Source organism: Trachemys scripta, chromosome 1, assembly GCF_013100865.1.
Source record: "Trachemys scripta elegans isolate TJP31775 chromosome 1, CAS_Tse_1.0, whole genome shotgun sequence".
Taxonomy (NCBI): Eukaryota; Metazoa; Chordata; order Testudines; family Emydidae; genus Trachemys; species Trachemys scripta.
In genome coordinates this window covers 285,960,053-285,984,645 of record NC_048298.1, presented here as the reverse complement: position 1 = coordinate 285,984,645, position 24,593 = coordinate 285,960,053, and the positions used below count along the sequence as shown (strand labels likewise).

Genomic DNA, 24,593 nt, shown 5'->3' with positions numbered 1-24,593 from the left:
GTCATAGAGAAGTAAAAGCAGGTTCAACATCAATGAAGGATCTAATATTTATATCAAAAGAAAAGTAATTATAACAAACTGAAGAAAGCTTTGTTGTGGTGGTGGAGCATTGGTGCTGCACAGCATCCCATTCGTCTTGCTCTGCTGAACAGGGAACAAGGCATTGAAAGTCATTCGTAAAATACAAGACATTGCTCTGACAAGGTGGGTGAGGTAATATGTTTCATTGGACCACCGTCTCTTGGTGAGAGAGAGACACTTGCGAGCCACACAGAGCTCCTCCGGGAAACATACTCCCAGCATCACAGCTAAATACAAGGTGGAACACATTCTTTAGCATAAGTAGTTAGCACATATTGTAAGGAACCATTCAAGGTAGAGTGGTCTGTTAAAACCTCTGCAGGCGCAGGACAAAAAGAGGAATTTAGTAGGTTACAGATTGTTGTAATAAGCCATAAATCTAGTGTCTCTCTTCAGTCCATGAATAGTGTATGTCCACACAGCAAAGAAAAACCTATGGCTGGCCTCTGCCAGTCAACTTGAGCTGCGGGGCTGTTTCATTCCTATGTAGACTTCTTGGCTTGGGATGAAGCCCTGGCTCTAGGCTTCTGTGGCGTGGGAGGGACCCAATGTAAGGTTGCCAACTTTCTGATTGCAGAAAGTCAAACACCCTTGCCTCCCTATTCCTTTTCCAAGCCCCCCCTGCTCACTCCATTCCCCCCTCCCTCCATCGCTCGCTCAACCCTACCATAGCTCACTCGCTCATTTTCACTGGGCTGAGGCAGGGAGCTGAGGTGAAGGATGAGGTGAGGGGTCCAGCTGGTGGTGTGGGCTCCAGGATGGGGCCAGAAATGAGGGGTTCAGAGCATGGGAGGGGGCTCCAGGCTGCGGCAGGGAGGTTGAGGTGCGGGAGAGGGTGAGGAGTGCAGGCTCCAGGCTGCGCGGCAACAGGTCCCTCCGGCTCCTAGGCAGAGGCATGGCCAGGCAGCTCTGTGTGCTGCCCCCACCTGCAGGCGCCACCTCCACAGCTCCCATTGGTTGGGAACTATGCCCAATGGGAGCTGCAGAGCTGGCATTCAGGGCAGGGGCAGTGCGTAGAGCCCCTGGCTGCCTCTGCACCTAGGAGCTAGACATGCTGGCCGCTTCCAGGAACCATGTGGGTCCCAGAGCTCAGTCTCCAGCCTGAGCTTGGAAATTTACACAGCAATGAAACAGCTCTGCAAGCCTGAGTCGGCTGGCACAAGCCAGTTGTGGGTTTTTCTTTGCTGTGTAAACATACCCTTAGTGTCTAGCAGAGTTATGAATTTAAGCTCCCAGGCTCGTCTTTTGAAAGTGTTGTGTACGGTTTTTGAGGATGAGGACTGATAAGTCAGATATACAGTGATCTCTTTGTGAAAAGCATTCACCCACAGGTGATAGGGTATTTTTGTCTTTTATCATTTTCCTGTGTGAGTTCAGTCAAGAGCGTAGTTATTGTGTGGTGTGACTGAATGCAACATATTTTACAAAAACTTGTAGACTAGCTCCAATTCGTTAGAGATTTTTAATTCCTAGTCTGGGCAATGGCTTTCACTACCAGGGGAACTAGAAAATGATACCAAAATAAAATCCCCATCAGTTCCCCAAGTACCCATTCTGCGGGTGAGTCAGACACATTTTTCTAACTATCCTCTGTGATAGCTATTTGCAGGGTTCGTGCAGGGTGAGAGGCAGGAAATCTAGGCAGGTATGGTTATGTAGAAATCAAAGTAAAGTTTCCTTTCATTTTTCCAGTGTTCAGTATTTTATATGTCAAATTTTAAAGCTCAGTAAAAAGTAAAAGAATGAATTAGTGCTTCCAAGAAAAACTGTTTTATATGTTTGGCGCAAAGTGACCTGCCTGCTAGCAGAGAGGCCAACAACTGAATAAAGAAGAGAGATAGACAGCTTCCCTTTCAGAAAGGATAAATTGGCGTTCTCTGGATTTTATGGAAGTTTGTGTCCCCAAGACCTCAGTAGAATGGTGTTCTGCATTACAATAGTTAAATCTGAAAAAAAGAAAGATAATTTTTTTCATTTTACTTCAGGACATTACACTATCCAACTGAGCTGTTTTTCTGGATAACTTAATTGCCATTTAGGAATCAAAATAGAGTGTCCTGTTTTTTTTTTTTTTTTTTTTTACTACAATTGAAATTTAAAAGCACCTCAAGATTACATGAGTGTTCTTACAAATGAGAGTGTGTTGTGGGTGAGAAATCAAGTCCTCAGGACTCAGGAAATTGTAAAAGTCACGGGCTTCACTACATTAATTTGCTTAGTTTGCACATCCTGTATATTTTATGGCATAGATAAAATAAACAGTAAAACATTAACATTTACATTTATTAAGAAAAAAAGAGAAACAGAAAATAGTACGTGTGTTCAATGCAGCTGAGTATTAAGAACTATTACTTTGGAATTTCCTGAGGATTCTGTTCTTGACTTTTTGTCCTTAACATTGAATTAATATTGGGTTTTGGGGTTTCTTCTTTTAACTTTTTTTTAATAAAGAAAAGGAAAAAACTATAAATGCTTTAAAGATGCCTCAGTGGTGCTAAAGCACTTTAGAAGCACCTCAGTGTAACTAAACACCTCACCACTACTAAATCACTGTAACAACGCATTCTTATCTGTGTATCTGTCTAAATATGTCGTCTTGGAGGCCTTATCTGCGCATGTCCAATGTTCTAGATCTGTCTAAGATAAGGGCAACAGAAAAAAAAAGGAATAGGAAATGTTAAAAGAGTTTGAAAATGCTAAATATACTGTGACAAATGTACCCCAGTGTAATCCCATTTAATTAGTTGAGTTATTGGGACTTTTGACTTTAGAAATACTAAACCTAGTGTTTTATTGTTATTTATTATAGTAGTGCCTAGAAGCCCCAATTGAGATCATGACATATGATGCTAGGCACCATACAAACACATAGTAATAGACAGTCCCTGCCCTAAAGAACTAACCATCTAAATAGACAAGGCAGACAAAGGGTGGAACAAAGGAAATATTATTCCCACTTTGCAGAATGGAAATTGAGACACCAAGAGTTTAAGGCCAAAATTGTCAAAAGTAACTACTAATTTTGGATGTCCAACTTCAGACTTCTAGTGTCTAATTTTTCAGAGTACTTAGTATTTTTGTGTCACTTTGTATGATCAAAGCACAGCTCCCATTGACTTCAGTTGCAGCTGTGATAGTTCAGTTGGACACCCAGAAAAGGAGGAACATGCAGTGGTCACCTGTACAAAATTTGTTTTATGGTTTTTGCCTAGCATCTCAAAGAAACTCTGTGTAAGAGGCAGCGATAGATTCTAGTTCTCCAGGGTGGAATTCAACAGCCTTAACCACCAGCCCATTCCTTCTCTTCCTGCAATCCCCTGCCTCATTGAGACTGACAACAGCCTCTTTAACGGTATAACTCAGATCCATTCAGCAAGCACAATCCATCCTGTGCACTGAATGAAGCAGTTGTCTTGTGGGGAAGGGCAAAATATCTTGGGCTTATGTAATTAATGACTGTATCATAATACATATGCACAAGAGGGTCTAATGAAAGTTACCTTAATTCCGTCATTTCATAATTATTGAAAGCTTGACTTTGCAACCTTCATGTTCTTTTAATGTAGTTTTTTAAGATGTAATTTCCTAGGTTTAAAAAACTGACTGAAAGAAAAAAATTTCCGCCATGTGGAATCATATTGGACCCCCACACAGGTTAATAGTAGCTCTGACACACCGATCCAAAGCACAGACCTCTAGCATTTGAATTAATGGAATAACTAGTGATAGTAGTAGGCGATAGTGGTCCTCTGTGTTGGCCAGGCACTAGATAAGATACACATTTTGCCAGAGAGTTTCACAGATGTTTGCTAGCAACAGAGGAACGTTATCACTCAGGAATCCTGGGTTCAGTTCCAGATTCTGGAAGGGAGTGTTCTCTAGTAGTTACAGACCCTTCTGCCTCTCTCTCCTGCAACCTACTGCCTTCTTCCCCTGTCCCCTAGCATGTCCCTCCCCAGCCTGTCTCCTTCATCCCCTATTCACCCTGCTCCTTCTGTTCTCCCACGCTCATCTCTAAAGTGAGGATGCTTCCTCGTTTTTTTCCTGCATGCTGCCTGGGCACCCACGCTGGGGTCACTGAAAGCACAGAACAGACAGTCTCCATGCTCTTAGATCGGGTGCTCAGCACCACATCAGCTAGAAGGAGCAATTGTAGCAAAAGTCCTGCTCAGCCCTGGGCTGGATAATGTGGAGATGGAGGATGCTTGGTGTGGTTGGGATGGAGCTGTATAGCTCATGCTTGCAGCAGGTGTAACGTATGAAACATTTGCTTCTTGAATCTAACAATCCTATGCAAACAGTAATTTTCAGAGGATTATGATGCAGCCAAAATTGAGTGGACTTTCATGTGGACAGCAAATAGCCTTTCTCTGATCCCACGGGAAATGCAACAGAAAATAGTACTATCATGGGAAGTGTCATGTACCCTTAACTACAGGTGTCACTACCAGCTCTACTTATACCTATGAGGGGTGTACCAAGTGTTTGACACCCCCACCCCCACCTGAGGCCCCAGTGCTTTGGTGCACTATACCTGAAGGGAGTGTCCTTTGGGAGGGAAAGAGCAGTGAGTCAAGTCCTCCAGGAGCTGCCTAGAGAGGCCACTAAGGACCAGCTGTTGATGAAATCAACAAGAATTGGTCCACTAGCAGCTGGCAAGGCCATGAGCGGACAGAAGCCAATAAGGGCCCAGCAAGCAACATAAAAAGAGCTGATTGCCTCCTCGAGGAGATGGTTCTTGATGAAAAGGGAAGGAAGGTTCTCCCCTGTTTTAACCCAAAAGCCTGCCGCGTCAGGAGCCTAACTCTGGCTATACTTTTTGGTTGAGCCCACAAAAGATAGTTTTGGTTTACATTGTGGAATTTAAAGCCCAGGGGGATGTCTACGCTGCAATTAAAAACCCGCTGCTGGCCCGTTCCAGCTGACTCGGGCTCGTGGGGCTTGGCTAAGGAGCCATTTAATTGCAGTGTAGATGTTCGGCCACAAGCTGGAGACTGGCCTCTAGAACCTTGTGAGGTGGGGGGGTTTCCAGAGCTCAGGCGGCAGCCCAAGCCCGAATGTCTGCATAGCAATTAAACACCCCTTAGCTTGAGCCTCGTGAGCCTGAGTCAGCTGGCACGGGCAAGCCGCAGGTGTCTAATTGCAGTGTCGACATACGTAAGGTGGCCATGCTGAGTTTGGATATTGATTGACAGCTTTAAAATTAAAGGGAGCTTGTTTTGCAAGGTGCTCCACTGGTTCAGGCCATTATCATACCACATACGCTTTCTTTTTGCTGCAGTTAGAGGTGTGAAAATAGGACCCAGAATCCAGGCAAGGGCTGTTCATCACCTTAAACAACTTATAACTTATATTTTTGGGGTCCCTTATCTCCTTGAAGCAGTGAAGATAGTTACCATACTAGTCCAAGCAGAAGTTGCTGACTTTTCACCAACCATTTCAATCCAGCCCACTTTGCCCTTGTGCTATCAAACCTTTTAGGAGTCATGCTAAGTAGTGTGCACAATAAAAGGAATAAATAATAACAGGAGTTCCAGCTATGGAAGGTACTACAATTTTAATGGCATAGGACTTGGAAATTCATTACGAAGAAAGGGACTGTTCTGCAGTCTGATTACCTTGTGTGTACTCCATCTCTCCTTAACAAATCACAAAGGCTAGGCCCTGTTTCTTTATTTTTAAAAAATAAAATAACCAAGAAGGAAGCAATGCATGTCCTATATGTGACAGGAATGTGTTATTGGAGAAGAGAAACATAACTTTAAAATAAAAACTTAAAGGTTTCCATTTATCTCATATTAGCTTGTGATTTAAAGCCAAATGACCACATCCTCTGTTTGTTTGTCTCTGTTTGCCAGAAGCTGGGAATGGGCGACGGGATGGATCACTTGATAATTACCTGTTCTGTTCATTTCCTTTGGGGCACCTGGCATTGGCCATGGTCAGAAGACAGAATACTGGGCTAGATGGACCTTTGGTCTCACCCAGTATGGCCGTTCTTATATTTTTATGTTCTTCTTGTGCACCAGCAGTAGTTTACTATATTTCAAGCAGTTACATCTGGGCAAACGCACTGAAGGCAATGGGTTGTACAGATGTCACTGAGGGTAGACTTGAAGACAGTGGGATAGTAGATGTGTAAACGATGGCCTGATTTGTTGCTGCTGATAAAGTGTAAGGAGGGGAAAAATCCATCTCATTTTCGGATCCACGTTTGAGTTTGCAGAGCTGGAAGTTAGGAGGAAAAAAATCTTTTTATTTGTAAACTGAGCACGTTGTATATGAAGTCATTGAAAGACAATAAATATGAAACCACATGAAGACATTCCGCAGTATAACTTTTCTTTAAACCCATTATACATGGGTTGTAACTTGATTTGACAGTTAGGAGTGCAGAAACCGCAGTATGAGGTTTTCAGGATCACCAGTCTTAGACACCATTGCTTCCATTCATCTGTGTGTGTCAGGAACACATCAATACAGTATGCTAAACCATGTGTAAAATTCTGTTCTAAACCTCTGTTGGAGAATTTGGAAAACTTTGAAAGTCTCATGGATATAGGAAGGACTGTATTTACTTTTGTGAAATTAAAGTGTATTTTAAAAGGGATAAAGTTGCTAAGTCAAATTCATGTTTGTTTTTCCCCTTCAGAATTCCAAAAGTGATTGTAGTATGCAGTTCTATGGACTTACCACTTGCCAAGTTTCATAATCTTTTAAGTCAAAGCCATTTTCTATTATAAGATCACTAAGAAGCATTAAAAATGTCTTTTGCACTCCTAGCCACATACAAATGGCCCAGATGTAATTTGTTTGTGACAAGAAAGTATTCCCAGGCTGAAGTCTTCTGTGCCAAGCGTTAGTTTGTAGTGAATGTTTAAGGCCAAATCTAAACCACTGAATAACAAGGTTTATGATGAAAATCCAGCCTTGATTACATCAGTGTTGTTGAGCACAATCGTACTATTTAGGGGTTGTCTACACAGGAAAAAAGCCTGCAATAGCTGGTGTGCACTAGCAACTACTCTGCACTAATTCCCCATGTGGACACTCTTTGGGTTTGTCTGCACAGCAAAGAAAAACCCACAGCTGGCCTCTGCCAGCCGACTTGGGCTCAGGGGGCTCAGCTGCGGGGCTGTTTCATTGCTGCATAGATTTCTGGGCTCAGGCTGGAGCCCAGGCTCTAGGATAGGGTTGCCAACCCTCCAGGAATTAAAGATTAATCTTTAATTAAAGATTATGTCGTGTGATGAAACCTCCAGGAATACGTCCAACCAAAACTGGCAACTCTACTCTAGGACCCTCGGGTGGGAGGGTCCCCGAGCTTGAGCCCAGAAGTCTACGCAGCAATTAAACAGCCCTGCAGCCGGAGCCCCGCGAGCCTGAGTTGGCTGGCCTGGGCCAGCCGCTGGTATTTCTTTGCTGTGTACGCGCACCCTTATTGCTCACTAAGGGGTGCCTCTGTGCACATTAGCTTAATGCACTTTGGAAGTGTACTATGCTAAACCACCCGAGGGCACTTTTAGTGCACAGTAAGAGTTAGCGTGGAGTAGCTAGTGCACTTTAAATTCACACCCTAGCTTAGTGTGCACTAACTTCCTCGTGTAGATAAGCCCTTAACCTTTCAAGTGTATCCATAATCAGTGCATTCATTTACCAACTCACTCATTTGTATAACAAGTCTTTTCATTCTAAATTCATGCTCTTTCAAACCCCACTAAAACCGTATTGGTTAATTGTTTTTTGTTTTGTTTTTGGTTGGGTTGGTTGTTTTTTTGGGTAGTGAAAATGTGATACAAACATTCTGAATGTACATTATAGCCAATGTGCATCAAACTGCTTTCCTTTTTATCTATGGTTACAGAAAGCTTATATTGTAGTTCTGATAAAATGTCCATGCCTGTTGTCTATAAAGTATTTTTTTCCTGCATTGTTCATATCAAAATTCACAGAATGCTTCCCATCTCTACCCAGGGGTATCCAGGGATATACTATACTGCCTAGGTCTAGAAGCAGACGAGTGCCAGTCATAAAACAGGAATGGCTAGATCTGTAGAAAGGAAATGAGGAGTGCAAGGTTCTGAAGACTACTTCAGGTGACGGAGGGAAAAAAAAAATCATGGTCAATGATGATAAATGCCACCCTAGAGTAAAGAAAAAAATGAAGAAAGAGAAGTAAAGATTCCCCCACCCCCCCTTAAGATTTTGCTAAGAAAAGAAACAGAGAAGATGTGCAAGGTGAAATCAATTATACACTTGTGGATAATGGGGGAGTTACATTCAGAGAGCAGACCTGGAGAAAAGCATGTTTGAGTGAGGATGGATGAAGGGAGAGGAGATGAGTCAATTGGATAATCAAAATCTAGTTGTTTGGATTACAATATCGATAAGGGAGAGGAGTCTGCTATAGAAAGGCAGGGATATGATGCTCTGGTCTTAAAAATAAGGATGGAGAGAGTATCAGAGGGAATAGGGAAAGGGAAGATAAAAAGGGAAGTCTGTCAACAGGGTTGTCAAGAGCTTTGAAATCCATTATATTTTTCATTCACTCTGTTGATTGCTGGTATTGAAAGTGATAGAATAAGGTTTTGAGGATCACTATTTTGCGGGATCATTTTTTCCATTCACACAGCAGGGATTTTGACACACATAGTACTGTATATTAAACAGTGTGCCCCTGGTGGAGGGACAGGTTTTTATTATTATTATTATTTATTTTTGAGGAGGGGGGCGGAGAGTTATTTTTCAGGTGTCCTAAATCTAATGGAGAATAATTCTGGCATGATCATGAATTAAAGCAATTGTATTTTTTCCCTAAAATAGAGTTTTAAAAGAAATAACTTAGTTTCAGTCTCATGTAATAATATTTTTTTACTTATAGAGCACCTTATATATACTAAGCTTCACCATTTCTCTCCCAGACTGGTAAGTAGAACTATTACAATTTAAGGATGAGGAAACTCAGGCACAGAGAGCGATTAAGCCCAATGCTTTAAAAAATGCCCATCGGTCTTCCTTCCTTCATTTTTATGTGAGTGGAACAACTGACTGATGGAGCTCAAGTTAACAGCCTATGAACACAGCTCTTCCACTGCCATTCCCTCCCTTCCTCCCCATTTTTACTCTGTCTTTCTTGTTTCATCATCCCCTTCATTCACTCATTCCCTCTTTCCGGTACCTCCCCTTGCAGAAGTCTTCCTGCTCATTCTTTCCATATCCCATATTCATCATTACCTTCTGTCCACCACTAATTCTCTCTCTTTTCAGCCTTCTATTTTCCTCTCTCCATCCTGCACGTGAGTCTGTGTGCGTGTGTGTGTGTGTTTGTATATGTGTGTGTTGAGAGAGAGAGAGAGATTTTTTTTCGGTCACTCATCACTATCACGATCACTGCTTTCATTTTCGACATCAGGGAAAGGGGTAGTCCCACAGAAACTTCCTCCCCACCCTAGCAAGAGCTGATACACCACATGCAACAGCTAAAGAATGGGTTCCCTTGAGCCCCCTCCACCTCAAAGAGCTAAGATTGCTGGAGCAGGAAGGGGAAAGCTCAGAGCCCTTTCCCACCACTCAGGGTGATAATCAATTGGAGTGGCTGGAGAAAAGAGAGGCTTGGAGCCCCTTTCCGCCTCCCCACAGGATGGGAGAGAGCAGGAACAACTGGGGAAAGGGGGGAGGCCTCTCCCACCTCCCCAGGACCACCAGCACCAATAGCCACTAAAGGAACGAGTGGAGTCCCACATTTATAAAAAAAAATCTCCCACAAAAGCCAGGGAAAGGGAGGAGTGGGATAAGTCTGGGGGAGAGGATGGGATCGGAGGATCCCTAGAGGGAATACTGATGTTCACTAATTATGGGTGCCTCAATTTTATGGGAATCCCACTTGAGACACCGAAGGCCTGATTTTCAGAAGTGCTGAGTGTGACAGGGTGTACACACCCCGCATCAGTGTGGAGGGAGTTAAGGAGCTGCTTTGGTCCAGTGCAACCTCGCCTGTCTGCACCTGCAAATAATGCCAGATTGGAGGAGGTGTTAAACAGTGGGATCTCTATTCAGATGGGAAGGAAACAGGCTGTTGAGCATCCCAGCTCTCAGAGAGGTCTGACAGCAAACAGAGCCTTTGCCCTCGCAGAAAGGAGAACACTAATCCCCTGGGTTAAGAAGGGGAAAGAGACTTATATCGGAGACCCACCCAGAGAACTCTGGGGTGATTGTGATAGTTCCAAGGCCCTCTGAAGTAAGAGAGGCCCATACCAGGCCTGAAGCCACCTGCAGGTTTTCCTTCTTTTCCTTCATGCTTTTACTTAACCTGGTTTGTTTGCTGACTTAGGACTGATTCACGACACTGAGATCCCACCCACAGCTCCCACTGACTTGGGTGCTGAGGAAATGTGAAAATCCAGCCCTTGGTGTCTCACGTTGCTCGCTGCCCCCTCACCCCCATATACTGAGGTTTGCAGAATTAGTGGACACTTATGACATGCTTTTCATCAGTGGCTTGCCCAAGGTGTCTCACAAAGTCTGTGACGGAGCTACGGATTACAACCAGATCTCCTGACGCTCCTAGTTCTCTGCTTTAGGCACAAGACCGTCTTTCCTCTCTTTCCCATTGTGACTAAACACAAGTAGCAAATGGATCTGTATCTACACAGAGGCATTTTACTGTCATGTTCTATGTTTTAATCTGATTTTAAAATGTCTGAATCATTTTTAATTATCCTATTTTTTCAGAGTGTAACATTATAGATGAGGCCTGTGACTCAAACTGAAAAGGATAGGCACTTTAATATGTGATAACATCCTACAGTCAGACAACTGCATTATAAGTGCATTTTCATCAAAAACACTAGCATTAATGGAAAAAGAAATAAACAAGTTAAATATGGAGATTTGCATATGTGTTGCAAACTACCCTTATTGCCTCTCTTAAAAGTCTTGCCTGGGGAAGTCTTGCCTGAAACAGATTAGGCATGCTCAATCTGAAAAGGGTGATGCAGAATGGTGGAGGGCAGGGAACTGCATGGATGGGCACATTTCTATGTGTATTAAAGTTGCATACATTTATGCATGATAAAGTCAAAATGGTTAGTCACATTTCCTGGTTTCTGAGCACTTACCATGCAGCCTTTACATTCTCTTAATATAGGGATTTTCTGGTGGAATTATATTTTAGTTTTTTCAAGTCCCACTGATAACCATTTCCCATATGGCTAACTTCCATGTCAGTGTGACCTCCAGAATGTGCTATGCTTTGACATAAAAGATATCATAAAAACCTATTGGAGCAGGGAGCCAGAGCACTAATTAGTCAGGTACAGCATGTTCTGTTTTTAAAAATATACGTAGTTTGGTGCTTTTCTAGTACTTTAAAAATTATTCGTATGTCCTAAAGCAGTGTTTCCCAAACTTGGGATGCTGCTTGTGTAGGGAAAGCCCCTGGCGGGCCGAGATGGTTTGTTTACCTGCCACCTACGCAGGTCCGGCCAATCACAGCTTCCACTGGCTGCGGTTCGCTGCTCCAGGCCAATGGAAGTGGCAGTCAGTAAGTCCCTCAGCCTGTGCCGCTTCCAGCAGCTCCCATTGGCCTGGAGCAGCGAACCGCAGCCAGTGGAAGCTGCGATTGGCCAGACCTGCGGACGCAGCAGGTAAACAAACTGGTCTGTCCCGCCAGGGGCTTTCCCTACACGGGAAAGCGGCGTTCCAAATTTGGGAAACCACTGTTCTAAAGGGTATGAAATAATTTGTAAAAGCACTGAAAAGCCATCTAAGAGGCTGACTCCTTGCTCTAGCAAGGTTTATGGTAGCTGCAGTATCTCAGGGCTTGTCTTCACATACAGTGCTACAGTGGTGCAGCTGCGCTGCTGTAGTGCTTTAGTGAAAACACTACTATGCGGACTGGAGAGCTTCTCCCATCATCATAGTTCAGTGTAGTGGTGGGCAACCTGCGGTCCGCGGGCCTCATGCAGCCCATCAGAGTAATCTGATTGCGGGCCACAAGACGTTTTGCTGACGTTGACCATCCACGGGCACGACCCCTCACAGCTCCCAGTGTCCGTGGTTTGCCGTTCCTGTCCAATGATAGCTGCAGGTTGCCTACCATTGGCATAGTTAATCCACCTCGCCAAGAGGCGATAGCTACATCGACAGGAGATGCTCTCCCATCAACACAGCACTGTCTACACAGGAGGTTAGGTCAGTATAACTACGTTGCTTGGGGATGTTTCACACCCCTGAGTGACATAGGGCAGGTCTACACTACAAGGCTAAGTCGACCTATGTTACGCAACTCCAGCTAGGTGAATAACATAGCTGGAGTCAACATACCTTAGGTCGACTTATTGCAGTGTCTACACTGTGCTGGGTCAACGAGAGAAACACTCCCATCGACTTACTTTACACTTCTCGTTCTGGTGGACTACCGGAGTCGATGGGAGAGCGATCAATGGTCGATTTAGCGGGTCTTCACTAGCCCCGCTAAGTCCATCCCTGGTGGATCGATTGCCGTGCATCAGCCCCCTGGTAAGTGGAGACAAGCCCATAGTTATAGGTCTGTAGCATAGACCTGGCCTCAGGGTGGTACATATGAGGACATTACATCAGAGCGAGAGTGAATTGGCCACCTCGGTGATGGACATAATATGACAATTAAAGAAGAAAAATACATTTTGAAGTAATATTGTATTGAATGGATTTCTTCAATAGCCTGCAGAGGACCTTCCCCACACATTAGTAAGGTTACTTTACTTTTACAGGTCACCTTCACATTTTCAGGAGAGGGGCCTAATGTTGATCCTAACTGTCACACCCTACATTTGGTACAGCCTGTGTTTAGCAGCTGATGTAGAAAGGCACCAATTTTTTATATTCCATCAAGCAAGACAAGCCCGCAATTAAACTGTTTTTAACTGGTGTGTATTTATAAATTTCCTAATAGGCAATCCTGGAAAGTGTGAGCTTTACAGGAGAATAAATAGGAACTATAATGTTATTCTTTTAGTCTGCAATTGTCTGAAATACTTGTCAATAGAAATAGTTGCATACATTTGTCTTCATTAATCATTTCAAGGTGTTGCACTTTGATGCAGCTAGCCTATCAGTTCACAGGCACTTTAATTTTCCAATTATTGTACCTGTGGCTCAGAACAGATACTGATTAGTTTCACATTTTGCTCGATGGGCAGCTTAATGTTCTTGTCACCTTATATTGAATTTTAAATGTTCAGAGTATAACAGAATGTCAGGTGTGTTCTACAGACTTTTGGGTCATGCTCAGTAAGTTACTGAATACAGTACTGATAGCTTTCTGAAATAACAAGGTATGGAGCCAGAATCCTATCACAAAGGAAACGATTCTTGTAAAACGGGTGTGAATGATTTCATGTCTCATTCTATTTCACATAAGAGTTCTTAGGTGAACATGAAGATAATACTGCTTGGGTCATATCACAGCATTAGTAGTAAGGCTTATAAAATCAAAGAAAACTGTGATTTGTTTTTCTGTGTTTACACATAACTAAAAGACATTTTACAAACTGTTGTACTGAGATGTCTAGGAGAAAATATACACTTTGAAAAGCCCTAAATATATAGCTTAATTTCATAACAAATAAAAATGTTGCTTGCCTACACTTTGTCAATAGTATACCGGTAATGACTCATTCATTCATTATTTTGAAAATTGCCATTAAAAAGGTTCCCTTCAGAAACACAAAACCACATTGAACATCTGCTGTCTAGGTAGTCATTAGATCTTTTTGCTTTGCTTTTGGCTAATTGCCTGGGAGTGAAATTGAAGCATTTACTGGGACTTAACTTTGTGCCAGTATTAGTAGTAAAGATGATGTAACATTTTGATAAAAGAATGGGAAATGTGAAGCATGTAGCTTCCCAAACATAAACTTTATTTACTGGTCTCTGGTGTAGTTTGTTTGCCTATAGTATTGCTCACACAACTGATAACAGAAAACGTATTTAATAACTACTCAGTGCTAATATGCTGTAGTATGCATGACTGCCTAATTTAATTTATCTCTGATTAAGCCTATTATGTTTGAGATCACTTTACAGAAGAGACTTCTTTTTGCCAGCTGTAAGCTTATTTGAACTGTAATATAAGTTAATAATGTGTGAAATAACCAGTGGTGCCTGCTTCTAAATGTTAATTTTACCAAATGACTTCCTGAGTTAGTACATAGACAGCTCATCCTTTGCAATGTAGTTAGTATGTTTGGACAAGAAGACGGCGTATTTAATAAGGCAGGGGGTTAGGTGAATGATATTTTTGCTGATGAAGAGCAAAGAACAACAATCATGGTATTGCTAATGGTGACACAGTGTCTATTTGGTGACAGTGTAAATTGAGGGCAAACGGTTGCAAGTAGTTCAGCTATGTCACTACATTTATTCTGTTAATTTGAAAATGTTCATTAAACATGTGCTTAATGAAAGAAAACTGCAGTAAGCACACAGTGCAATCACCAATACCCAGAACAATATCAAAAGAAATAAACTAAATAAAACGATCTGAGGGGAAAAAACAATCACTGAGTTGGTTAAAAAGCAAAAAACTAAATGATGGGTAGATTTGTATCTGGAAGGCTGCCCTTTTGTGGGATCCTGGAATTGTCTCAAGCTGAGTATAGAGCAAACCCCTCAGAGTGGCAAGAGGAGGAGTGAAAGAAAACTGCAGGAACTTAGGATAAAGGGAACCCATTTCTCATCAAGAAAACTGCTCTTCCTCAGGAAAGGAAGAGGACTGTGTCTCCTTCCTCCCACGGAGAGGAAGGAAGGAAAATAAAATATGCTCAGCAATATTTGCTTTTATTCTTCCATCTGCATTGTGGTTACCATGGTCTGCAGGTGGAGAGTGCATGTTCTGCAAAAAGAAAGGCATGGTTTAATTTAGAAATGTGCATTTTATGAACAAACATGAACATTGCTAGTGCCATAGTGATTTTCTACCACAACTGCCTCCTAAGTAATGCTTATCCTTCCTGGAAGAATCTGTGCCCCTGACTCTGCATAGATATGAAGTGAAATGGAAAGTAACTGGTACTGTAAGTGTAATACATGTCTGTGACTACACAGCAACACACACTGAAACTCTAGCAGTTGATCCAAGCCTTATGACATCTATTGCGAATGAATAACTGAACACAGCAATACAAAACATCACAACAGACAGCAAAATAGGCTGTGATCCATCCTGCAAACTCATAAGCTTGTGTGTAACTTTACTCATATAAGTTGTTCCAATGACTTTGGACTGCTTGAATGAGTGAAGTTTTGCATGTGCTCAAGTGCTTGCAGGATTGGAGCCATAGTCACAGCTGTTTCAAAGTATTCAGTGCAAGATGTAATGCCAATAGTTCAGATACAGTGTAAAAAGACTGATGGCATCCTGTCACTTGTCTGGCATGAAGGGAAATTGTCACACACAATTTCCTTTTCATGTAATTCTTTCTCCCCCATGCAGACACCTCTGGCATGTGATAACATACGGTATGTCAAACCCAATTGTTCACATTTTGTACATAGTATCTCTTTTATTTATAGGTCAGTGGTTTGTGAGTGAGTCAAATGGGACTCCGGTTCTGAGTTCAAGACTTCCCTTCCCTCAGTGGTATGTATCACTTCTGGCTCAGCTTATGTGAGGTCCATCAAATGCTAGTTGACAGGACAAAGGTTTGGCTTTTATAGCAATGGATGTCTGAATATGTATATATTACATGATCAAAGACATAAATGAATATGTGATGCAGAGACCAAGTTTCTAGTGTTAAAAACTATAAAGGTATTTTATGTAGGATCCTGTACCGAGATTTCAGGATATTTGTTCTATAGTATTTGTAATATCTTGTATTTGTCCAGAATAAATCAATCAACACATCTTTGAAGGGAATAGCTAGTGGGAGCCTGCTCTTCACATCAGTCATGGATGTGACTGATAATATTATTAACATTAACTGAATGTTTGTTTCAGGTAGTGTCAGTCGCAGAGGACATATTAGATCTGTTCTCCAAACTCTATACTGGCTTTTGATTTGTTTTCAAGTGCAATTCAAAGTGTGGGAGTTGATTTGTAAAGGCCTAAATGGTTTGTGCCCAGGCTACTTTAGAGATGGCCTTTATTTCCCTATGCACAATCACAACTGTTGAATCAGCTGGAGGTGCTAGCAGACCTGAGATTTGAACATCTAGCAGCTGGAGACAGGATGTTATTGTGGGAAGGGCCTTTGGTATCAGAATTGCGTTGCTTCACTGGCTTGCCGGAGACCAAGATTGTTGACCCACAGTGGAAAGGGCATCTGTTTTCTCATGATTTTGCCTAAGTGTGAGGAGAATATTCCTCTTCCTGTATTTGAGCAGGAGTTTATTTAAAACGAAGATAAATGATCAATTGTGGAGGGCTTTTTTTTAAGCATAGTTGCGCTCTGAAAGGTGACTTTGTAAAAATGCCACTGTGAGCTTCCTGGTTAATGTCTCAATGATTTTCATATCGAATGCTTCGTTTAGAAATGAAAAGATGTTACGCTCTACACTAACTACCAGCCCTGCAAACTCAGTTTGGGATCTGAGAGAGAGCACTCTTTTTTTCCCATCTTGTTCATCATCACCAACATAAAGGTACTGCAGGCTAAATTCAGTCTCCTTTACACCTGTGCAACCCCGTTGTCTTACAGTTATGCCCTCAGTGACACCTGTGAATTTCGATTGCTGTCAATGGATTTGAAAAGAGGTAACTGTTTGGAATGTAGGTAAATATTTTTTTATTGCTGTACATGAAGGAATAGAATTGGCAACTCTTACTCCCTTAGGTTATGTCTATACTCCGAGCTAGAGGTGTGATTCCCACATACTGGTAGCTTGATGAGCTAGCATGAGTATAAATAGCAGTGTAGCCATGGTAGCACCGGCAGCAGCAGCAGACGTGCGGCTAAGTCATGCCGTGTACAAACCCGCCTGAAACCTGTATGTATGTACTGGACATGGCTCAACCATGCCTCCACTGCCTGTGCAACTGTGGCTACACTGCTATTTATATCAGGTCCCGAGTTCATAATGTAGACACAGCATTAGGGTATAACTTCACTTCAGTGTTTACTTGGGGATGCCTGAGCACCTGGCTTAGTCTAAGCCAGGTGTGAGCAGCCACTGGTGCTTCACTCACTCATGTGAGCCAGTAGGACTTCTGGAGGTGTATCCTGAATTTCTTTGTGCTGCAATAAGCTGAGCCACTCTGATTCTTTCCCAGTGAATTGTGGGGGAACTTGTCTGTCCTGGGGGCCCCGTGAAATTGTGAGAAATCATTGGAAGACTGTCAGCACTGAGTGATTTGGCCTGTGTTCACACTGCAAAGTGGGGGTTACCAGTCCAAATGAAAGCAGCACCTGGGTTTTTAGCATGCTAACTAGCAGCCAGCTAGCTCAGATAGAAGGCATCATTTAACTCCAATGGGAGGGTTTGGTATGGGGATGGAAGCGGGAATAGGGGCAACCACCTCTATAAGAGCCCCCACTAACTCTGCAGTAAAGACAGACCCTTAGATGTGTTACCTTTATGATGCTAACAAGCAGTAAAACAAACACAAATATTAAGTTTAAAATAACAAAACAAAACAGGGAAACCCCCCAAAACTTTTGACATTAAAGTCAGGAAATCTGACTGAATGTATACAGGGAGTGAGTCCATGAATAAGATGGTGCCTTTTTTAAAAAGTAGACCACACTTTAAATGTGGTGAAATATGATGATGGACCTGTATGCAGAAGACAAAATAGGTCAAATATATCTCTGTTGTTATGCTGCTGTTTTGAATTTGGCCCAATGAAGGAACCAGTATACATATGACAGAGAAACAAATATTTAGAAAGCACCTAGAATATAGTGGGCATTAACTTCCTTCTGGTATAATAATAACCATTTTTATAGAAATATGGATTTTGGAAACTCTACCTCTAATCTTATATATACACGGAGCTGTGGTGACCTAATAGGCAGATTATGCTATAATTTATATACCATTCCTGTTGGTATATAAAAAAACCCATATTTGCCAGTTATGCACATTTGGCGCCAGGTAGATAGAATTTGGTTCATATTTACTCTTCCTGTGCAGAGGAATTGTGATGGAAAACAATACAGAAAAAGCATTTAAGTATTAGCTATCCATACATTTTCAAAGAGTTTTACACTTTTAGCAGGGTAGTTCCCTGGTTGTTTTGAAAATATACCCATTAGTACATGCATTATGTACCACTGTCAACAAGAGAGTCATTTCTGTACAAAATCCATGTTAAGTATTCTCAGTTCAGGTTCTCTTGCTCTTTCTGTTGCTGAGTTCAGCATAGAAGCCAGCTAGGTATCAAGAAGTGTTATTGCTCTTCAGAGGACTATTGAAAACTTTTGGGCTGCCTGCCTCCTTCCCTTCCCCCATTTCTTTCCAAATACTAGCTGAATTGAGATCCCAAAAATGTATCATTTGACAGCAGAAATGTTAGCCGAGAATCACAGGTGGTGTGTATCTAACGGCATAGAACATTAAAGGCTGCTGAGCCATTGTTTCAGCCTAAATTTACTTTTAAATAAAGATTAGCAAGGATAACTTATGTACAAGGCTGTAAATCTGCTTAGTATTCCATGACTGTTGTAGGCAAATAATGCTTCCTAAACACAGTCTTTGAACATTTCCGAAGCTACTCTTCTAAATGATTAAGATATAAAAGCTAATAGGACCATTTCAGCTGAGAAACCAAATGGTCTTCAATATGTTAAAATATAGAAGGAAAACCCCCCAAAACATACCATATACACTACTTAACCATGTTATATTCCTGCTTAATCGTATATACATATGCTTTTTAAAAAGTTACACTCCATAAAATGTCTTTATGAAGTGTCTATTTTGGCACAGGTTCTTAAGATTTACCTTCCGTTTAAAATTATAAATAAAATCTCTTTCTAGGTTTCACTACTTTAGGATTTATTTCTAGCTTATTATTTGAATTTTCACCTAATATAAAAAAAACCCACACTGGGGCTCATGAAAAAACAGACTTCAGTGAGGAATAAGATGTATTATCTATCATTACAAAAACTGTATTTGTTTGATTTGATAAAATTATGAAAACAATAGATGTATGAAAGGTCAGGGTTTTTTTTACAGCAGTGGGGTTTTTTTAAAAAAGAAAAGTACTGCTAGAGAAAAGCCTTTTATACATAAAATGTGGTTTTATTTTTTTAAATTTTCATTGTAAATATTACATAATGCTTTCCTTTTGTTTTCAATAACCTATCAATCTAAGTAAGGTAGCATATTATTGTTACAGACACAAAACCATATGGTAGGGATAAGTCTATTATTTATTTTGAAATAATTCACTGTTTCCCATTTCTTTTCAAACTGGTCCAAGTTCTGTGATGTTCTTGCTGAAACTTGCTCTGTTATAAGGTTTACTTTGATCAGGTTGAGCCATTCAGTTCTTTGTGGTCCTGCTGGGTTTGTCCATGCCATCAGAAATGCTTTTTTGGCCATTGCTAACAATAGTAAGAGATCGCTTTTATCCATATTATGGCATTTTAACATTTCAGCAATGTCTAGGGTACACAATTGTGGTTTATAAGGCACAAAAATCTCCAGCACACCTTTCACTACTTGTGTCATTTCTTCCCATGGAAACAGAAAACTTCTTGTCAAGTATCAGAGGGGTAGCCGTGTTAGTCTGAATCTGTAAAAAGCAACAGAGAGTCCTGAGGCACCTTTGAGACTAACAGAAGTTCTGTTAGTCTCAAAGGTGCCACAGGACCCTCTGTTGCTTTTTACAGAAAACTTCTTGTAATTTACAGTTATTGCAAATGGTTGGTGGTTTTTTTTTTTCATATTGTATCATATAAACCTAAGAAAATAAAGCTCCTATGGAGTGTAAAGTTCCGAATTTGCATATGTGCATTATTTCTGGAAATATGTTTAATTTAGTAAGCTATAACCATAATAACCTGCGGCCTGCTAGGGTAATCCTCTGGCGGGCCGCGAGACAGTTTGTTTACATTGACTGTCTGCAGCCACGGCCGCCCACAGCTCCCAGTGGCTGCGGTTCGCTGTTCCCGGCCAATGGGAGCTGCAGGAAGCGGTGGCCAGCACGTCTGGGTGGCCTCAGGCATGGGGCCAGTAGCAGAGCCCTGGGCATGGGCTGGGGGTACTGCAGCTCCCCCCGCACTCTTAGTTCCCGTGCCTATGCTTCCAGAATCCTCTGCCTTCTGTCTTCCTTCGCTAATGGACAGGCAGAATCTCTGAGATCATTTAGACATTCTTCTCTTTTATCACCCTTCAGAGTTGCATGGTACACAAGTTGGCCTTGTATACCAGAGACATCCTAGCTGTTATAACTCAGCCAAAACAATCAGTCCTAGGACGCATGTTCATTTTCATTATCTGAGTCAGATGCCACCAGCAAAAGGTTGGTTTTCTTTTTTGGTGGTTCGGATTCTGTTGTTTCCTCATTGGACTGTTGCTCTTTTAAGACTTTTGAAAGCATGTTCCACACCTCGACCCTCTCAGATTTTGGAAGGCACTTCAGATTCTTAAACCTTGGGTCGAGTGCTATAGCTATCTTTAGAGATCTCACATCGGTACCTTCTTTGCGTTTTGTTGAATCTGCAGTGAAAGTGTTCTTAAAAGGAACAAGTGCTGGGTCATCATTCGAGACTGCTATAATGTGAAATATATGGCAGAATGCAGGTAAAACAGAGCAGGGGACATACAATTCTCCCCCCAAGGAGTTCAGTCACAAATTTAATGAACGCATTATTTTTTTAACGCGTGTCATCAGCATGGAAGCATCTGCTTTGGAATGGTGGCTGAAGCATAAAGGGGCATACGAATGTTTAGCATATCTGGTATGTAAATACCTTGCAATGCTGGCTACAAAAGTGCCATGCAAATGCCTGTTCTCCCTTTCTGGTGACATTGTAAATAAGAAGAGGGCAGCATTACCTCCTGTAAATGTAAACAAACTTGTTTGTCTTATCGATTGGCTGAACAAGAAGTAGGACTGAGTGGACTTGTAGGCTCTGAAGTTTTACGTTGTTTTGTTTTTGAGTGCAGTTATGTAAAAAAAATCTACATTTATAAGTTGCAAATTCACTACACAGAGATTGCACTACTGTACTTGTATGAGGTGAATTGAAAAATACTATTTCTTTTGTTTATCTTTTACGGTGCAAATATTTGTAATCAAGAATAATATACACTTTGATTTCAAATACAACACAAAATACAATATATATGAAAATGTAGAAAAAATCCAAAATATTTAATAAATTTCAATTGGTATTCTGTTGTTTAGCAGTGCGATTAAAACTGTGATTAATCGTGATTAATTTTTTTAGTTAATCGCTTGAGTTAACTGTAATTAATCGACACCCATATTTTTCATACATTCAAGTTGATTCTGCTACACTTGAAAAGACCTAGTCTTGCTCTCAGCTTCAATGACAAATTTCATGACCTTACAGTGACAGTGGTGAGACTTTCAATGGCCTTTGACTTACAGCTATTCTAAGGTGGCAATCATGCCTTAGGCTACGAGTCTGTCATGGAGGTCACATGACTCTCCGTGACTTCTGCAGCAGCTGGTGCTGGCTCATGGGCTGCCCAAGCTGGGCAGCCCCGGGCCAGCAGCAGCAGTTTGGGTGTGTGGGAGGTGGCTCAGGACTAGGCGCAGGAGGATGGGAGGATGTGGGGTGCATTTACCTCGGGATGGGGGGCTCCCCAGCTCCCACTGGCATGGCGCCCCCACAGGCCCCACCCCCCACAGCTCCCATTGGCTGTGGTTCCCAGCCAATGGGAGCTGCAGCAGCCGGTGCTTGTTGCAGGAGTAGCGGAGCCCCTGCCCTGGCCGGTCCACCGCCTAGGAGCTGCAAGGACACAGAGCCGGGTAGGAAACCCCTGCCAGCCCTCCCCCACTATTACCAGTGGGGGCCCACCCAGCACCCACGGCCCCCCCATCCCACCCCCTCAGAGCCCCGGTGGATCCCAACCCTGCCCCCCCCCCAGAGCACCAGTGGACCCCTGCCGAAGTTTTAGTCGCGGCAGGTATTTTTAGTAAAAGTCATGGACAGGTCACGGGCTCATGAATTTTTGTTTACGGCCTGTGACCTGTCCAAGACTTTTACTAAAAATACCCGTGACTAAAACGTAGCCTTAATCATGCCCAATGGAAGTCTAAAAAGCAAAAACAAAGAAACCAAAAAACCCCACACACAACTGTTACACACAAACACACAATTTGTTAGAAAACAGCAATGGAATGTACAGACAACATAGAACAACTGGGCATAAAATTATTAGCATTTAACCCATACGGGTTATTGCTGCTTTTGTACATAAAGTAAAAAATGAATCTGAGGATACCCCAACAGTTTCTGCTGAGATCAGACCAGCATTACATTTTCGTGCAAATTCTGACTTTTTTAAAATTTATATTTTGAATGTAGGGTACATTTCACTTCCACTTCAGGCTAGTTCTCAATGTAAATTTTATAGTAATATATTTAAATATTCATTTTTAAGATGACACAAGACACTTCATACAGCCCTCTAGACCCCAAAGTAGAAAAAACTATTAGATATTACTTTAAACTTTAATCCATTCTGGGGTTCATGAAATGCTTTATCTGTAATGCTGTTTATATTAATCATTATAAATATTTTATCCTTTCCAGAGAGGATGTGCTGACATATTGTCTCATTAAGAGAGAGAACTTGGCTCAGCTACTTTAAAATGCTTGCTTAACTTAAAGTTAGTACCAAAATGTGCCAGCAGAGGTGTTACTCATAGGATTGCCAGGTATCCAGTTTTTGACCAGAAAGTCTGGTTGAAAAGGGGACCTGGCAGTGTCCAGTCAGATGTACTGCAGGCAGACCGGGGGAGGGGAGGCACCAGGTCATCAACCCACTCCAGCTCCTACTTAGCTGGGACCACCTCCTACCTGCCTCCCATGGGCAGGCAGACAGCAGGCTCCATCCCAGCCCTGGAGCAGAGGAAGCCCAGCTTCAGGGGAGAGAGGTAGAGAGGATCAAGCAACAAGGAAGGGGGAGAGCAGTGAGCGATGGTGGGGAGGGAGCGAGCAGGGGATGGGGTTTTGAGGGAAGAGGCGGCACAGGGTGGGGTTTTTGGGGCGAAGAGGTGGGGTAGGAGGACCAGATGTTCCCATTTTATAGGGACAGTCCCGATATTTGGGGCTTTGTCTTATAGGTGCCTATTACCCCCACCCTCTGCCCTAATTTTTCACACTTGCTATCTGGTCACCCTAGGTAGGGAGTTCAGTTTTCAGAAATTAGAAAGATAGCAACCCTAGTCCTGCAGATAAAAAGGGAAGAATCTGGGTAGAAGAACATTATTGTGCTGTTTGCTTGCTTGGTGTTTTTTAATTTGCAGAAAATATAGCTGACTTTCAGTTCAGCTATACAAATATATTATAGGCAACAATCCCAGTTCTAAAAATGGCAAAAGGGTGGGGGGGAAGCAAGAGCATTAAAGTATGAAAATGTATTAAAAAGCAGATGGTTATTTACTTGTCCTATTGTTTGTATACCATGTTATAAAGAATGGTACTGTTGGCAGGTTTGGCCTAGCAGGACTTAGCTAACAGAAATGCCATAGCTATGCTTGGCTTATGACAAAGAGAGGGAGAGAGCAGAGAGAATGGTCTAGGAGCTTGAGCATCGGGCTGGGAGCCAGGAACTTCTGTTTTCTAATCCTTGCTCTTCTACTCATTTGTGTGAGCCGGGATATGTCATGTAGGGCCCGATCCTAATACTCTGATTCATACTGAGTAGTACACTGATCCTCAGGAAGTCCCGTTGATCATAACAGGACTACTCTTACAGAAGTTACTACTCAATATGGGCAAAAGTTTTAGAAGCTAGAGTTAAATCTTGGCTCATTGAAGTCATTGCCTGGCCCTTAGTTGTAAATAGGCCCAAACCAAAACGCCAGACTCACACTGCAAATCTATTGTTACCTTTGGGTGGGCTAGAATTCACTTCATTGCCCTTCTCCAGTGCCTAAAAAACCCGACTCCCATAGAAAGTAGCTGGAGACCCAGAGTTCAGTCTCTAAGGATTTTCAGCAAGGATTGCACAGGGTCAACCTCCCCATATTCAAGTCCCCAAAAGAACTAAAATGAATTTAATTAAATAACTTCATAAAAATCTTACAATAAAGAAACAAATAATCATAACATGGCTATTTTATAATCCACAGACATTATCGTCACAGTTATACATAAACATAAATAAAGAAAACAAATTAAAATCTGCACAGTTCAGTCCCCACAGAAATACAGTGAGAAGAAACTGGGAGTTCCCAAAATCTTAGGTTTGGTTCACCTCAGTCTCAGTTAAGAGTCTTTGATCACCAAATCTATACTGTCTGCTGAGTCTAAAACATCTTCCCTCCACTTGCTTGTAGGAATCTTCAGTTGGAATCCATGCAGACTTCCTCTGCTGAA

The 24,593-nt window shown here is 42.0% G+C and overlaps 1 protein-coding gene across 5 annotated transcripts in view; it reads left to right on the top strand.

Moving 5' to 3' along the window:
- Positions 1–24,593, top strand: part of ENOX1 (ecto-NOX disulfide-thiol exchanger 1) — a 497,518-nt gene that overhangs the window by 224,591 nt on the left and 248,334 nt on the right. The window contains exon 1 of one of the 5 annotated variants that reach the window (XM_034758428.1): positions 15,634–15,703. The exons of the other annotated variants lie outside the window; for them this stretch is intronic. The gene's annotated coding sequence lies outside the window, so the exon portion shown is untranslated. Of the gene's footprint in view, positions 1–15,633; positions 15,704–24,593 lie in introns of those variants that run through there. 5 annotated transcript variants of the gene reach the window in all.